Source organism: Athene noctua, chromosome 3, assembly GCF_965140245.1.
Source record: "Athene noctua chromosome 3, bAthNoc1.hap1.1, whole genome shotgun sequence".
Classification (NCBI taxonomy): Eukaryota; Metazoa; Chordata; class Aves; order Strigiformes; family Strigidae; genus Athene; species Athene noctua.
The window spans coordinates 14,143,110-14,160,647 of record NC_134039.1 but is presented as its reverse complement, the minus strand read 5'-3'; the positions used below and the strand labels follow the sequence as shown (position 1 = coordinate 14,160,647).

The 17,538-nt window shown below is 44.7% G+C and overlaps 1 protein-coding gene across 2 annotated transcripts in view; it reads left to right on the top strand.

The window, feature by feature from the left end:
• Positions 1–2,471: 2,471 nt before the first annotated feature.
• Positions 2,472–17,538, top strand: part of CHRM2 (cholinergic receptor muscarinic 2) — a 103,828-nt gene continuing 88,761 nt past the window's right edge. For both annotated transcript variants that reach the window (XM_074902033.1, XM_074902034.1), the window contains exon 1: positions 2,472–3,005. The gene's annotated coding sequence lies outside the window, so the exon portion shown is untranslated. The remainder of the gene's footprint in view (positions 3,006–17,538) is intronic.

Here is a 17,538-nt window from a genome sequence, read left to right as displayed (position 1 = left end):
TATATCTGCTGAGATTGATTAAGAGCAGAGCTGCTCACACGCGTTTCGGGGGCGGGGGAAAGATAGCTCTCCCCGGGCGGGCTGCAGGCAAGGCGAGGTGGAGGTGGGGGTCACACGGCACCGGCCTTTTATTTCCACGGGAGATCACGGGGGGGGGGGGGGGGGGGGGGGGCGGGCGGGGAGAGGGGTAGTGCGTAAGAGGAGAGGAGATGCTCGCCGGCTCTGGCGAGGTTTACACTGCGGAGGATGCCCCTCCAGCCGCCCAGCTCTGCTCGGCGCTGAGCAGCGTGGCATTGGGGAGCCCCCTGCAGCTGGGTAGAGCCGCGCCGAGCCCCAGCCCAGAGGTACCTCCTCCCCTTCCCTCCAGCCGTGGGAAGCAGCGAGCCGCTGGGAGCGGGCCCTGCCCGACACTCCTGCCCCGCGCATGCGACGGAGGGAGGGAGGGAGGAAAGGACAGTCCCGAAGACTGGCCAGGGTCTCCCGGGACAGGACCTCCACCTCCCTCCCTGCTCCTCGCTTTGGGGAGGGCTGACAGTGCTCGCCGTTATTGAAAACAAATTAAATCTTCGAAAATCAGCGCGCACAGTCAAATGCTCGCGACGTCGCTGGAAGGGATAAAGAATAACAATAATAAAGGGAAAAGGAGGTGGGCATTACCCCTTTTGAGGCTGCTGATCATCTTGATTAATGTTAAAACATGTTAAGCGCCGACGTCTCGGAGCCAGCCCGTGGGAAGAGCGGGGGGTGGCCGGGGCTGGGACTGGGGCTCCGTCTCGCAAATGACGGGGTACCCAGGCTATGGGGGTGGCTGTCCACCGCCCCGGTAGCTGCACAGCGCGTTCCCCCACAGGGCCACAGCCAGCTCACGGCTTGCTTCCAACACCCCGCTGCCAAATAGCATCTCTGCCGCCCGGACAGCTGTCCCCTAACTCTGTTGTGAAGTCCAGGCAGAATTTCCTGTGAGAGGGCTAGACGTCAGGTCCCAACTGCCTTGATGCTCCTGAAGAGCTACAAGTGATCCGGCCCTTAAACCCTGTGTAAGTGCTTTCAGGTAAAGAAACACAGACTTGTATAACACTGAAATATGAGTACCTCCAAAATTCAGAGCTCGCCACCTCCAAATTAACCCTGCTACTCATGGCAGGGGAAATACCCACCCTAGGGCCGAGAAGAATATTTCCAGTCTTGCTACCTTGAAGGCACCTCATCCTCTTGGGGGTAAATCCACCTCCAAGATCCTTCCAGAAGAAACAGCTAAACGTATGAGAGTACTGTAAGCAGCTCCTCTGCCTCGGGCAAGGCCAGGCCAAGAAATACTTTCTGCAAAGTGAAGGGGCTTTTGGAGTTGAGAGGAGGGGAGTAGTTGGGGTGTGGCTTTGTCGGCCCTTCAAGAAGAGACGTGGGGCAGGGGAAGCAGCAGCCAGAAACCTGGTTCAGGTTCATAAAGTGCACCTCTCTCTCCTCTCCGCTTATCACTTCCCCTCTATTATTCTTTGGTCAATAGATGAGATGTGTTCCCTTCTCCTGCTTCCCACCCTGACAGCCCCTATCCCAAGGGGAAAGCATCACTCCAGATCACAAATCAATTCCTGTCCAGGCAAGACACAAAGACAAAGCAAACTTAAAGATGCTTATATCTAGATTTCCATCAAACTGGCAAGTTCCTTAACCAAAGTGAATGCTTCGAGCGTAGTGACTAGTAATTAAAGGGAAATGCTTTACACCCAAGGAGAATTAACTCTTATTCACAAAATGTAACTGCTTCCCCTAATTCATTTGTCGCTGTGCCGGGGAAGCAGCTTTCCATTAAAATTTCAGCACAGTAATCAGTTAAAAAAACAAAACTGGATTTAGTGTAACAACATTTTTTTCATAGTGCACGGAGACTCTGATGACTGCAATAATCTAAAAGCAAGATCTCTTTCTCCCTTCTGTTCATCTCTTTAGACTTACAGCTATCATGGAACTGCGGAGAAAAAAAAAAAAAAAAAAAAAAGTAAGCAGAAATAAAGAGAAGAACGTTGAGGGGAAAGATGGGAAAGAGGTAACTGAAAAAAAATAAAAAATATCGGTTCTGATGTGCAAATTATAGATAAAGACTTCTGATGAGGAAGAGAGTGTGTTGAGAGATAACAAGAACCACTAATTTCTATTCAGCAAAGCCACCAAATCAGAGAGCAGTGCTGATCTTATTGGAGGAGAGCCTTCAACAGCAACTAATCCTGTCATATTGAAAGAAAATTGTAAATGTTCTCTGCAGAAATTGCCTGCCCATTGCAGCTAATCGAGCCCACTTGGCGCTCACACACCCCCACGCACCACACACCCCCCCACACCCCCGCAGGCGGGCAGCAAAGGGACCCACAGCCGCAGCACCCCGGCAAGGACACTCACCCGAGATGCTCACCTAGGCGCCCCGCTTCCCTACCTCCCCACCACCCCCACGAAGGTGGCAGCTTGCCCTCATTTCCTCAGAAGCGCCGGGGGAAGTATGAATTATTACCAGCTCACTTGCCGGTCCCAGCTTCTGCTATTTTTAATTTCTCCAGTTCTGCCTAAACCCGTTAAGCCAGGTTTGATAGCACTATTGCTCTAAACATTTTATTTATTTTTTTCTTAAGATCAACTTGGCTGAACTGAGGCAGAGGCTCCCAAGGGCCAGAGCCACGGCGGGGGTGCGTGTATATGTGTGTGCCTGGGCGAGTGGGAGGGAGAGAGCGAGCGGGGGAGAGACAAAAACTCCATCAGCCCGGACAATGCCACCTCTCGTTTAAAGCTTCCAAACTGTAATTCTTTCCCCCCATTACCACGGTACCAAGTAATCTGTTTTTCCCCCACCCCAACCCCCCTCCCTCCTCTTGGAAGATATGGAAGAGAAAGATAAAGCGGCTGCCGCCGGGCTCTGACTGCGCGCCGCCCGCATGCCGCTGCCGCCCGCGCAGGGGCCACTCCGCAGCTGCCGCTCGCAACGGGATGGGATGCAACTTCTGGTAACTGGATCACAGGTAGGAAAGCTTTTTATTGACATTTACACTCTCTGGGTTTTGTGTGGTTGGTTGTTTTGTTTTGGGTTTTTTTTTTAAATATCTTTTTTCCTCTCTTCCATTTTTTTGTCTTTTTTTTTTTTTTTCCCTCCCCTTTTCTTTCTCGTCCTCCACCCTCCGCCCCTTCTTCGCCGCACCTAGGATTTCATCCGCTGCTGTCATAGGAAATCTCCCGCCAAGAAAATAATGTCCAAGAAACGAGCTTACGTTTTGCTTCCTGGTAGCAGGAGCAGAACAAAACATAGGGAAACTTTTGCTGAAAGGGTCCATAGCGGTGCGGGTCACTGGGGGAAAGACAGCTAGAGGACAGAAGGCAAAGCGATTGCCTCCAGCACAGAGCCTTCCCCTGCTGAGTTACAGTTACGATATTAATCCCAGAATCGAGTCTGCATGGTATAGCAGGGAAGGCGAGACGCAGTAGTCTGGTTTAGAGAAATCCTCGCATTTTCCAAGCTCTGTCCACGGGTCTTTATATAAATACTTCATTCCGACACAGGGACATTTCCCGGACTACCCTTCCCAAATCCCGCTGTGACATGTTTGTTGACGACTCCTGCAAAATGTCACCGGGAGCCGGGAGCGGTGCCGTCCCCGGGGAGCGGAGCCTGCCCGCGGGGCTGGCGGGCGGGAGGGCAGAGACGGGGCGGGGGGTCTCCCTGCCCTGCCGGGACCATGCAGGGATGCGGGGTGTAAGGGGAGGAGGCTTCCGCTGTGTCAGTGCGATCCCTTGTCCCCCAGCATCCCTCCTGGGGAGCGTGCGCCTGCCCGGGGTCAGTGCCCGTCCCCGCTGCCTCAGATCCCAGGTCCTGCCTCGGGGTGGGGGAGCGCGGCCGCGGGGCGCCGCCGGAGGCGGGGAAGGGATGGGGCTTCCCCGGACCATTTCCGACCCCGTTTCCCTGGCTCCATGACCCTGCGGTCCTGTCCCCGGTGCGGCCACGGGACCGGGTGCTGAGGGGGACGATGCTCCAGGCCCGGGTCCGGCTCGCCCCGCTGCCCCGGCCCGACGGAGCCCCGGCAGGGCTGAGCCGGTCCCGGCCGTGCCTCCAGGATCCTTCTCCTTCCGCTCCTGCCGCCGCCACGGGGTGCTTGTGGCCAGAAGGAGCGAGCTGACGCCTGGAGGGGAAGCTTAGATCAAGCTGTGGGAGAAAAACTGCCTCCCAGAAACAGCTCTGCCCCCCCCTCCCCCGAGTCCAGCCATTTCGGAGGCTCCGGAGGGGCAAAGTGCTTTCCGGGACGCTGCTTCTCGGGCAAAAGTCGATCCCGGGCACCCCTCCTGCTAGGGCACGCTTCGCTTCGCGCCGTCCCAGCGGTCTGCACCCCCCACCGTCCTCGCCGGCGATCCCGCGGCTGCCCAAGCGCCGGGGTGATGGCCCGCCGGGGGAGCAGACAGGCTGGAAGCGGCAAAGCCGGCTTCTCCCCTCCACTCGTTCCTCCGCAAGGCAGCCGGGCCGCAGGGCCTGCCCCAGCCGGCGAGGGGCTCCCGGAGGGCGGCTTTGCCCCCACAGCGCGGCCCGCCGCCAGCCCCGAGAGGAGGCTGCCAGGGCTTGTAACTCACTCCCACGGGCCTAGGGGTGAGCCTTTACCCCTTCGCTGGGGAAAGGACAAGGGACGCCTCCCCCCACAAGACTGGTTTTTTCTAATATTTTCACATGCTAAAGTCCCTTTAGGGCAAGGAAAGGTAGGCGCTTTTTTTTTTTTTTTTTTTTTTTTTACTGGAAAAGGACACTGGGGAGGGAGTAAATCTTATTGTAAATCTACCCAGAATATGTATTTCCCCATTTCTATGTGTCAACCAGTGTGTTTGCACACATTGCCTTGTCCCTATCGCTTAAGGAAGATCTTCCCTTTGCAGAAAAAAAAAAAAACAGAAAGGGGAAAAAAAGGAGAAGGGCCAACCTCTGTTTGACAGCCTGCTCTTACAATTTCAGGGGGGGGAAAAAAATCCAAACAAAAATAAGACTGACAATGAGGAAGGTAAGTATGGGAGATCAGAAGCATGCATGCTGTCTGCTTTTATGGTATTGCATCGTCTCCAATCGCGGCCCCTGTCTAAATACACACCAGCCTTGATCATATGGTTTATGACACCAGCTGCTCTTGGTGACTCATCTATAAACTGTGTTAAGCTACACAAGTATACTCCCTCTCTCCTTTAGGCTCTTTTTGATTATAACTTTGGTCTAACTTCCCCTCTGCAGCACCCCTGGACTGCAAAAGCAGCCGTTTGCTTTTGCATCAGGAAAGCAAGAAGTGCAGTGGGCTTGCTGACTTGGCCAGCATGTGCCCCACTGAGCTGCCCTCTCTGCTCCTGTCTGCAGCGCTCCATGATTTCTGCATTGCAGTCCACTTGGAAAAGGGGTTCAGTACATTGGGAGGGGGGTCCAGGATGTCCCCACATTGCTTTGGACATATAATAATATGTCCAAATAATAAAAAAGAGAGATCATGCTCTTCTCCTATCCAAAACCAAGGTTTTGAGTAATATCCTCCACCCAAAAGGTTGTAACTCTGCATCTGGGCAGAGCTTGGGGAGATCTGGACCATGTGTGATCAGGAGTGTCCTGAAGAGGTGGAAGGGGCAGCAGCCGTGCAGTGCTGTGCCATCGCCCAGGAGGGAGACCAAGACACAGAAAGGGGGAAAAAGAGGTAATCAGTGAAAAATAGCATCTGTGAACAAAAGATTTTTTTTTTTTTTCCTGTGTATTGGGTGCCCTGCCCCACTGTCATTTTGGTTGCCACCTCGGGGCTGACTCCCTGTGTGCATTTCATGACTCTCAGTCTAAGTTCTTGGACATTTTAGTCCATTGGGTGTCTGATTCAATAGTCTTTTGAGGACATCTACTATGAAATTTCCCACTGTTGTTGCTACAGTCCCAGGCGGTTACTCTGCCTCACTTCACTCCTTGTAACCCACTCACCCGCTCATCCAGACTTTCTCTTCTCCACTAATATCATGACCTACATGCAAAAGACTTATTTTCTAGTCCTGTTTCCATAGCAATGCAGCATGGGGAGCACAGACAAACCAGTAATAATGAAGCAGATTCCCTTTCTGTGAAATCAAGACCTCTTTGAAAGTTGAGTTCAATTTAAGGGAAATTAGGGATCTGCGGAGAGTTGGATTTCCAGTCCAAAGCCCAGATCCCCGCGCCCTCTAGTGCCAGAGGCAGACGAGAGAGAGTGTCCGGACACAGAGGATGCGAGATTTGATAGTGAATTACAGGCAAGGGAGAGAAACAAGTGGTATGAGATAAGGATATTGCTCCCAGCGTCTGTTTCCAACCAGCTGTTCTCTCTTCTAAATCCCAATTTGCAAAAAAAGGCAGGTGGGGTTCAACAGATGGGGTTTGGTCACCCAGAGGTTAACACTGTAGGTCCTGTGGGGTGGGTTAAACCATGGAAGAATAGGTAGGAAGAAATTAGAGCTGGGAAGCCCAGTCTGTGTCTTCCCATTTATTCACAAATTTTGGATGTCTCTGGCTTTGAGCTTCTCAGCTTGCAGTAACTTGCAGCTAATTCTCAGAGATTTGAAGGCACAGAAGAGGATTACTCACATGTGAAAATGCTGCCCTGACCTTCTATGGGTGCTTTGGGTGTGTGGACAACAGTAATCAGGCTAAGGAAAGCTGAAGGGGCTTAAATCCAGCTCGTATGAATGACAGGAATAACTTTTTCACAAGTGCTTGTAGCCTTAAATCTTAAAAAGCTTAAATTGTATGGTAGCATCTCAAGTCCTGTTAAATCTGAGTCCGGATTCCTGTCTCTAAGAACCAGGCTCCACAAAAGGCCAAGCAATGAGAACTGCTGTAACTAGATGAGACAATTAGCACACTCCTCACACACCACCCTACCCATCTTTTTCAGTTCCTATATTTTGGCAAAGACAACTTTCAATTTTGCCAGGGTCTCCACAGCTTTTCCTGGGTCAGTGCTGCCCCAAAGACACAGAGTTACCCACTTGCTTGTTCTCATCCCACCAGCTGAGCACTAACTGCCTGTGCCTAGCAGATTGCATTCCCTAGCCCTCCATACCAAACTGAGTAGGGATTTCTTGCTGACTTATCCCACTGCCCTCCTACATCTCCTTGATACAAGTGGGCAGAATGAAAAGATGAGGCCACACCTGGAGTTTTTTTAAATGGATGCATTCCTTTCCCATGGGCCCTGAGCTTGTTTCTATGTAAAAATGCTTTAGGCTGTGGAGCTGCCTGTCATTTTGGACCATCCCTCCTACCTTTAAAGCTGTATCCTTACCTATATCTGACACTGCCTATTCCCTGTAGAGAGAGATACGTATCAGCAGGTGTTCCAAAGAGACATCTCTCATTATAACATGATTTTAAGTCCCATGAGGATAGGACAGGGGAAAAGTGAGCGTTATCTCATTTCCATCAAGCGCTTCCTAAAGAAAGCTTGCCAATGAGACTAAGACATGCAATGGGATTTCAGTAGTCCATATGTATCATGTATTTGTTTTTAAGAATATGGTAAGGATAAAATGAAACAGACTATCATTTAGGGCCAGCTGTTTTGCTGAGAGCCTTCTGCATGTTTTCCTTTAGATGAGATGATCCTCCGATTCTTGTTTTTCCAGTATCTCTTTTGACTTCATAGGCTAGATTCTGATCTTAATTACATTCTTTCAAATCAGGGGTGATTCCACTGACTTTAATTACTTCTGGTTTATGCTAGTGCAATTGAGCTCAGAATTTGACTTTCACAGAAACATAGTAACTGTTGTAATTAGAATATGCCAGTGTTTTGACAACTGTTCACCGAACATCTCTGTTTTGTCAGCCTCTGCCAAAAGGGAAATGCAATGTGATAATGGGCATTGGGAATAGTATGGGGCACCTCTGACAGTGATGACAATAAAGATCTCTCTGAGAGGCTGCAACACAAATAGGTGAGAAATTCTGTAAACCAACATCTCCCAGGGTTTTCCTCAAGCTTTTAGAAAAGCTCTGTGGGCAGGTGTGGGTTTTTTTAGATTTTTGTACTTTTTTTTTTTTTTTTTTTTGAGAAAGAGGTGGAACAAGACAAAAAATATCTTCATAGAACTTTCTTCTGAATCATTGTGAAAATTAGTGTTGGAAACCAAGAAGATGAAAAAAACCTAGTTATTCAAAAGAATTCTCTTGCTTAGTAATTTCTCTGGACAGGATTTTCAGGTAGTCCAAGTATGTAAAGCTCTTCTGATTTTGGTGGAGACAGGATGATCTGCAAACTCTGAGGATCAGACCCTTCATTTTTATAATCCATTCCAGCATGTGAGAAATAAAAATTATCAAAATCTGCCCATGGGAAACAATGTTTCTGGTACAGCCCATAGCATTTTCATAGATTCCTGAGAAATTGTCTCTCAGCTTTGCAATGAATTACTGGTATCTATTTTAAACTCATCAATCTCACATTTAGTCAATTAGAAGGCAGAGTGATCATATATTGAAAATGATTCACAAATTTGTTCATGAATAATGGCAACAAGCTCTTTCCGCTATGATTTCTGAGTTCCTTTAGTGCAAGCTTGTGACCAATGATTTATTCATTAAAACATTCATACATCTGAAAAGTTTCATGAACGTTAGCGTGAATAATTAACGGAAATTGTGTTATTTGTTATCATTACTCATTATTTTCCTATTCAAAAAGGCATCAGTCATCTAGATAAAGAACATTAGAACATAATAATTGCAACATTGGATCAGGCAGGTGTTTTGTCTTGTCCACTTACCACATGCATTGGATCAGGCAGGTGGAGGGAATGCTGCCCTAGATACATGCACTGCCCTCAAGTAAAATGTTTTAATACGCACCAGCTTGTGTTTGCTTGCTGCCCAGAGACCATTTCCAAATGAAAATAGATACCTGCCTTCCTCACCAAATGGAAACTTCTAGCATTTCTAGACAAACTTCAGACATACTTGCTGGCCAGATAAACAGTTAATCTGGTTTTGCATCCCAATAAATTCACTACCTTAGTGATAGCATGTAGCAGTGAGTTCAGCAGGTTAATTACATATTTTCCTGGGAAAACCACACTCCAAGCAACCTTTAATCTATTTAAATTGGTTGTCTCTCAATGTTATTGCTACGTCTCTGTTATATGACATGAAAAGGCCAATGGGAGCACCCAGTTCATTGTATAGGTGACATTCATTTATTCAACCATGAATCCTCTTGTTCTTTTCTTCCCTCAGTTAGACAGTCCCCAGGGTTCCCAGTCACTTTACATGTCTTAAAAACTACTAATTCTTCTACCTCCTTTTTTTGGTGATGGATTGACCAGTGTGGACAGTGTTCTCCAGATGAGGACTATTGGCTTATACAATAAAACTGGTTATGTTTTAACACATTTTACTCCTATGCACTAATGATTTTTTTTTTTTTTTTTTTTTTTTGGGGGGGGGTGGGTTGGACTGCTGCTGTAACTGAGCAGAATTTACAACTGGGTTGTCCACAGTGATGCCCAATATCCTTCCTTGAGTGGTCACAGCTGGTTTACAATCCAGGAAGATTTCTAAGTATTTCACTCCATCTGCGATTGTCCTTCATCGGCTGACACTTATTTTCATTTGTGATCCAAATGCTAGGTTCAACCAACTTAATTAGCATTCTCTGAAATACTTTGATCCTTATTCCCTTTTCTAACAGAAAAAATTTCAGTAGAGAAGTTATATGTAGTATAGAATCTTGGACAATACAACTGCTACTCTTTTACAGTGGAAAATGATCATTCAAGTGTAGTTCCTGCTTTTTCTCAAACATCTTCCAACTTGTAACAATAAGCTACTTATTCTACAATGACTTAAATGCTTCAAAGGAAATTCGTCAAAGAATTTAAGAAGATAAATAAATATCTATATATGTACACTTATCACATTGTTTTTCTTGGTCTATTAGCTTGATGCTTCAAAGAATATGTAGAAGACACAACATATCTTTGAAATAAACTTTTTTTTTTTCTCTCCTGTATGTAATTCTAACTTTTGTTATTTTCAATCAATTTAGCTGTAAGTGAAACAAGACTTTACAGTATAGATCAATCCAGTGCATGTCCTAAAGATAGGTATGCTAGCTGCTCTCCTCCAGTCCTTCTGTAGCATATCTGAGTTCAGCGACAGCTTGCCTATTTTGTTATCAGCACAACCACTTCATTTTCAAATGCTTTCCAAACCCTTGAATATATAACCATGAGGTCCTTGTGACATGCTGCTATTTGGTTTATCAGTTTGTTCCAGTGTTTCCCCTTTCAGCATTTCACATTCTGACAGCTCATGTCTTTTCTTGTCTTGAAAAAAAAAATAGGTCTAGCATGGACATTGGCACAGAATCAATTGTGGGGAAGATTTCCCCAAATGAATCATTCAGAACATCTGCAAAGTCCCTATGCTCATTAAATATTCCTGTTATCCCCTGGATGTGTAACAGATCCCATTGGTTCCCTCCTAAACTGTGTGAATTTAAGACCTTTGAGAAATGTCCTGCCATTCCCCCCTCTGCCTCCCCCTGCCAAGTTCTTGTCAGTTAACGCATCCCTGGCCCTCTTCATTTACGGCTGACATTTTGTTTGTGTTTTATTATAATATCAATCTCTTAGCCAGGGGCTTCACCAGAGCTGAAGTGTCATTGCCTGAAAGCTGGTTGCTTGGCTCAAACAACCTCTTGGACCTTAACATTTCACAATACCTTTTTTTTTTCCTATCTTGCCTTTCAGTTTGCTTTCTGCTTGACTTCACTGAATCAGAAACTGTCTGTTAATATACCTGTTGTTTTGAATCTATGGATTTTACTTTGATTTTCTTCATTCTTTCCTTTTCATTTTTCCCCCTATTTTCTTTCTACCTCCGGTACTTTTTAAGCACTCCACTAATTATTATGAGTTTTAATCTCATGCTCTTAATGTAGTAATAAGATCATTACTATAAAGTGGCTTGACTGTATCATTTGTTAACTACTTAGACTAAGTTAAGGATACATACTGTTCTCCAGTTATTCTAGAAATTACCTAGAAATTGAGGTTTTTTAAACTGTTTGTACCAGTTGACCTACCAAGGTACAGTTTGGTGAAGTCACCAATGATTACCATTTTATTAGACTTAGATCCCTCTTTGATCTCTCTTCATATAATCCCAGACATTTCCTGAACTAAGCGTGCTAATGCTTTGTGCAAGCCTCAGGATTTAATTAAAGAAGGATATTTTTGTGCTTTGCACACTGAACAGAGACTAAGAAGAACACAAATCCTGACCATGCCACCAACCTTTTGCCTGACCTTTGACATATTTCTATGGCCTGACACAAAGCCTGCTGTGGTCAGAGACATACTGTTACCTTTGGGTAGGCTTTGGCTCAGTATCCTGAGGTGGGGAGAGTAACTCTTCCTGGTCTAATGACAATATTGTGCGGATTCACTCACCATAGTTTGTCAGGTATTGAGGTTCAGCTGTGGTGCTGCCACCTGAAAACAGGAGCAGACTGACTCCATCCACAGGGGCTTTCTTTGTACTGGGGTGTTGCAAAATTGAGCCTTTAGGAGCTGATTATCAGGAAAGTTTCTGTTCAGAACAGAGGGGAAGCTAAAATGTTCAGCATCCCTCAAACATAAAAGTACTGAAGCTACTGCTCCAGATCTTGGTGAGGAGAAAAAGAAAAAAAAAAAAAAAAAAGAAAAGGCTAACAAGGTCAGTTTTACATGGAAGAAAGTAGTTCTCATAATCTGGTCTTACCTGAAAAAATGAAAGAAGAGAAAAATAAACTGAAGGCAATGTTTAACAACTGGATCTAGGTCTGAGGCTTTACTCAGTTCTGTGTGTTTTCTTCTTAGTTAAGTAGGGTAAAATTGCCAAAGTAGGGTTTATTATGCCATGATCTTGCTCTGATCATATACTGCATCAGAGCTGTTCACAAAAATTATAAGGACTTGCTGATCCTCTTGCTCCCCTCTGTCCCAACACTATTTTCTCATGTAAAACAGAGTTAGTGAACTCTGAGAGCAGGGTACACAGGTGAAGCAATGTCCGTGTGTGGACAGAGAGGGTACACTTTTCTCCTCCATTACCTAGGGTCTTTGAGGACTTGCGTTATCATTACTGTGGTAGATAAAGTGTAGTGCTTCGCACTTCAATCGATACTAAGGCCAGATGATGTATGAAAAAAGGTTGTCTCTGAGACTCACTTTCCTATGTGTCCAGCAGCATTCTGCCATGGTGGGAAATGCAGTTTACTCCCTTTTATACGTCATATTGCACGCCAGTAAATGAATATATATATATAGATATATAGATATATATAGATATATGTGGAGAATGAAGGCAGATGAGGGCTAGTGGTGGAAACTGTAGGGAGAGGCTTGGTAGGGAACAAACATATGGACGATTTGCTCCTCACTGAACTGTTTAGAACTTTAGAACTGTTGCTCAACATGGATGTTGGGGGAAGACTGCTTTTCAGAGGAAGGGAACTGGCCAGGGAGATGTCTTCTCTGCTGTTGCTTTTCCATGCTTAGGCTAAGCTGCAAACTGATATCCTGATCCATTACTGGCATCTTTCACCCACACTAATTTCACTTTTCTAGCAGTGTATTCTCAGCTGATGAAAGCTATCAGAACATGAGTGACATGAAAAGAGAGGCTATCACCAAACAAGGTGCTATATTTAACCTGGCAATGTCATGCCTTCTCAGGTTTAACCTTGAGCCCTATCAGAGACGATATAAACAGGGCATCTTGGTTTTAAAGTTTCTTACTTTAGCTGAACATAGAAGACTTGAAAAAGAAAAGCAGACAAGAAAGGTAATGCAATACAAGTTACCCTTCTGCTTTTGACATGTGTGATAGCCAGCACACTTCACTGCCACTAGAAGGAAAAAGTACATTAAGAGCTCACTGTTAAATTCTCATTAAAAATGTCTGTTTGATGTCTGCAAGTCATTTTCACAATCTTATCCACTGGGAGTAAATGTAGGGATCTTTACTGTAAGGTTTTGACATCAGAAGCAGTTCCCTGTGAGGAATATCCCACTGTTATTAATCATTTTGCAATATGATTCAGTAAAGGGAAAAAAACCCCAGAAGTATACAATTGGAAAGAAACAAGGAAGGAAAAAGAAAGAAGATGAAGAAAACCATTTGTTTTGTCTGAAGAAAGCTTGTAACTCTCTCCCTTTTTTTTTGCGAAGAGTGAGATGGTATATCTCCTGCTTTGAAGCACAGGGGAATGCAAAATATCTCATTTAAAAAACCCCAGATAACTCAAGTATTGCCATTCTTTCGAATGACAAATCTGACAATTAATATTCCACATTATTATTTTTAATGCCTCTTAAAAATCAAAGAAGGGTGTGGAAATGACACATAACTAAAAAGATGAGGAGCAATTTTCTTGTTACTTCTTTCAGAAAATAGTGACAAGGGCTGAATTCCTAGTTTCATCACAGATTACAGATATGGCCTCAGACAAGCTCAGCAGTTAAAAGCTGTACTTCAGCTTCTAACATGGAAATTGTATAAAATAGCATTTGCATTCTCACATGCTTTGTCTGCCCTTCCTCTTTAGATTTTAAAGTGTTTGGCAGCACTTCTGTAACTGCCTGCACAGAGGAACCTTACCTAAATTTGGGCATCCGTAGAAAGAAACGAACGATAGAGTTATCTTTCAAATATGCAGTTACTTTTTACTCCATGTGAAAATTAGTTTATGACATCGACCTGATCTTTCTTTTCTTTAGAGAGTAAGAGCCTTTCCATTCACCCCTCAGTGTTGCTCATACAGGCAGCTATACATGGGATACCTCAGCAGCATCTGGAGCAGTCCATGATAAAACTCCTTAAACCCTGAGAACAGTTCTGCCCATGCTAGTGCTGCAAGGATACAGAGGAACTGGGAAAGGTACACAGGAAGGTGACAAAGATGGTGAGAATTACCTGCCTTTCAGAGACAGTTCAATAGACTAGGACACCTTATCCTAGAAATGATATGACATATGAGGAACATAGGTCTAAGCAGCCTTGAAGAGACGGAGAAGGTGGAAAGGGACTATTTCAGGTTTTTTTCACAACATCAGACCCAGAGCTCTCAGGTGGATGTTAACAGTCACAAATTTAAAAAATCACTGCATGGTTGAGCTATGGCACCTAGTGGCCTATGATGTTTTGCTGATTCCAAAGGTATAAATGAGTAAAAAATTATAAAACTAGACGGAATACTGCAAGAAAAACACTACCAAAAGCTTTGTGATGCAAATAAAGTCACGGGGAGCTCCCCACACAACTGTTTCAACATAAGTATGCTGGGGTGGTATCGCTGTATGCCCATCCCCTTTGCTTGTTCATTGCTACCAGCTGCTTTTGAGAGAGGACAGTGGGTGAGCTGGCTTAGGGAGAGTTGCCCTTGTATTCAGAGCCTCACTTGGAGTCATCAGCATAGCCGTTTTCTTTGGACAATGCTCAACCTGTTTTACTTTTGCTGCTCACCAGAAATTTGTTGTCCTTCTTGGTTAGGTGCTTATCAAAACAATCACAAGAAACTCTGGAAAGCTGTTAATTAACTCCCGACTTCCAAGAAAGACCTCCTACAAATAAATTCAAAGATTCTTTGTTTTATTTGTTCATTGTAACAGTTGGAGAATTTTAATATACGCATGGTTCCCAGTCAGATCTCAATGCCAGACACAGAGTGTGCTTTCCTGCCCCATTGTAACTCCAGTATAACAGCCTGAGATAACCTCCTTGCAGACACACTTCTCTTTCAGCTTAACGCTTTTGTGTTCCCTTTATAGGTGTTCCCTTTACAGGGTAACAGTGAGTTGAGAAACGGAAAATGTGGTCACAGCTCTGACTTTAGTCTCTCTTTTCATTCAGTCTTCTACTTCCAATAAGTAAACAGCCTATACACACCAAAAGTGAGGAAGGTTGTGACAGGCATTGAGAGACCTTTGTATCCCTGTAAATCTAACAGCAGAAAGCCTCCCTCAGGAGTTGCATATATACAATTTCTTACCTCATTAGAGCAGACCTGCTCCTCCCAAATGCCAAAAGAGAGATAATTCCTTTTTATTGCTTTTCACTTGAAAGCTCCAAAATCACAGCCTTCTCAAAGCTCTGGATCATTTCATGTGCTGTATCAGGATTTAGACAATAGCTTTATAAGTAGTGAGTCCTAGGAAAGAAAAAAAAAAAAAACACCAAACCTCTACAGAATAGAAAGCTAAAGCTGAACTTATGATGAAAGAGAGACTCCCTGAAGATGATGTCTGTTCTGTTGATGTCTTTTATGTCTGTAAGTGGTGGGACATGTGTTCATTGAAAAGCTTTCTAGGTCAGTTTTCCTGTTATGACCATGGTCCCGTGGGAATCACAACATCATTCTTTCACCTATGCAGGATTGCTCTGTACTGCAACAACATACAAATTTAAAGGCATGAACTTAAAGGTGAATTGAAAAGCTTTGAAATGAGCAGAAGCCAAGCTTTCTGTTTATTAAGAAACCCACACAACACTAGTGTTAAAATTACATTTTCAAGCTCATGATAGCTGAAGCCCCCACATTTTCTGCTGAATAACTGTAAAAATTATTTCTGGATGCTTTGCTTGCTTAAAAATCAAGCTGTTAGTGTGTGTTTTTGACTATGGCTTTAGAAATTCAAGTTTAGGTACAATATTTTTAACTCTAAGCCAAAATCTTTAAAAGCAAAGCAAAATAAATCTCAAGGAAAATGTGGGCTTCCTTCTAGCTGAAACCTAATTTCTTTCTTTGCTACCCACAAAGCTGTAAAAAGCTGCAGCTCTGCTTGGGCTACCCTACAAAGCTATTTTATACATATACAGATGATTGCAAAATACTGAAGACTAAGTAGAGCCAAGCCCATACCACACAAATTAGGAGTGCATTTTTTTCTGGTTTGTGGGTTTTAGAGACCAGTGGGCAACTTTGCAAGTAGATCCTATAACATTATGGCAGAACCCAGTGAGTTGGAGTTTTTTCTCTTGACAAATATTTCAATGGCATTCTCCAAGTTATTCTGAAAAGATAAGGAAAGGAAGATACTTTTGGAGACATATATCCTTGCTTTGTCAGCCAAAAGGGAAGACACTGTTCCCAGCTGTTTAGCACTGCCTTTCATCTGTAAGTTATCAGTTCCCATGATCTACCTCCAGATAATTTTTTTTTTTACTTTTCCCAACTCATTTTTTTCTTTTGGTGATTTCCTCAATATATTTGGTGACACATATGTAAACCAAATAAACAATGTAAACCAATACATCATATGTTATGTATGTTGTTGTAATAGAAATTCCCTCCCACTATGGCTGGTTTGTACAAGCAATGTTGAGGCAGGTTCACATGCATGAAGATTTATTAGTGGAGTCCATAGCTGATGGCCTACATTGACTCTACCTGTGAAAAATTGGGGAAAAAATAAGCTGGGGAAAAAATAAGCCATGGAAAATAAAACAAAGACAAGAGACAGAAGAGAAAAGGAAAGCTCTGCTCATGACACTCAGCTGGGTAGAGAAGCAAGTATGGTTTCCAGATGTCTCCTGGTCATTCTGTGCTGTGCAGCAGCTGGTTCCCCCACTAATACTCTTTTCACAGTAACTGTAGTTTCCACCAGGACATGCTCAAACCTTCACCTGGCTGTCACTGCTTACTGTTAGTGTTGATTGAAGCACACATTGATCGGGGCAGAGGCTGCATGGCCAGTTGCTCGTGTGCGCATGAACTTTATTACATACCTTGCATAAACTTTTATTATAGCTATAATCAGAATCTAGCGAAAATGGAGGAAAAAGGCTGATTCTTGTACTAGTGGCAATCACTGCCCATGAGAACCCACCACAGAAAGACTAGTGGGGTGTGTGTGTGTGCAAGGCTATAAGGCTAGCAGCATGAGAATAACAGTGCGGGAACAGTGAGGGGAAAACACTGCCTCAGGGTTCAGAAAACATTGTCCCAGCAGCCTGGATGGGAGGGTACAGAGCTGTGAGGGAAAGGCAGGATGCAAGGTTGCAGAAAGTCCTTAGCCAAACAAACCAACAACAGTAGTATTTTCCTAGTATGGGAAGCTGTGACAAGGTGACATAGTGGCACCCTAGAAGTCAAATGTGACTCTGTTCAAGGAGAGGTATTGGCTCTGGCTGCTTTGGACAAAAGGTGCAGTTCCTGAAGACTCAGTCCCACTGGAGGCTGTCTGAATTGCCTTTTCTTGTGTGATCTGGGGCACAGGCTGGATGGCCACTTCCTCTCTCAGAGGGAATCTTCCTGCTGGTGACTTGAATAAGAACAAATCTCTTCGCCTCACTCCCTTTCCCCCTCTCTGACTGTTTAAGTAAGAGTTGAACCATCAAGTTTCCCCACTGCAGGTCAGCAGACAAGACCAGCTGAGGATGTGTTGAGGATGACAGCTGATTATGTGCTGAGGGTGATAGCACAAGAAATACCTACAGCACAACAAATACCTACAGCACAACAGCAAAGGAGAAATGCATCCTCT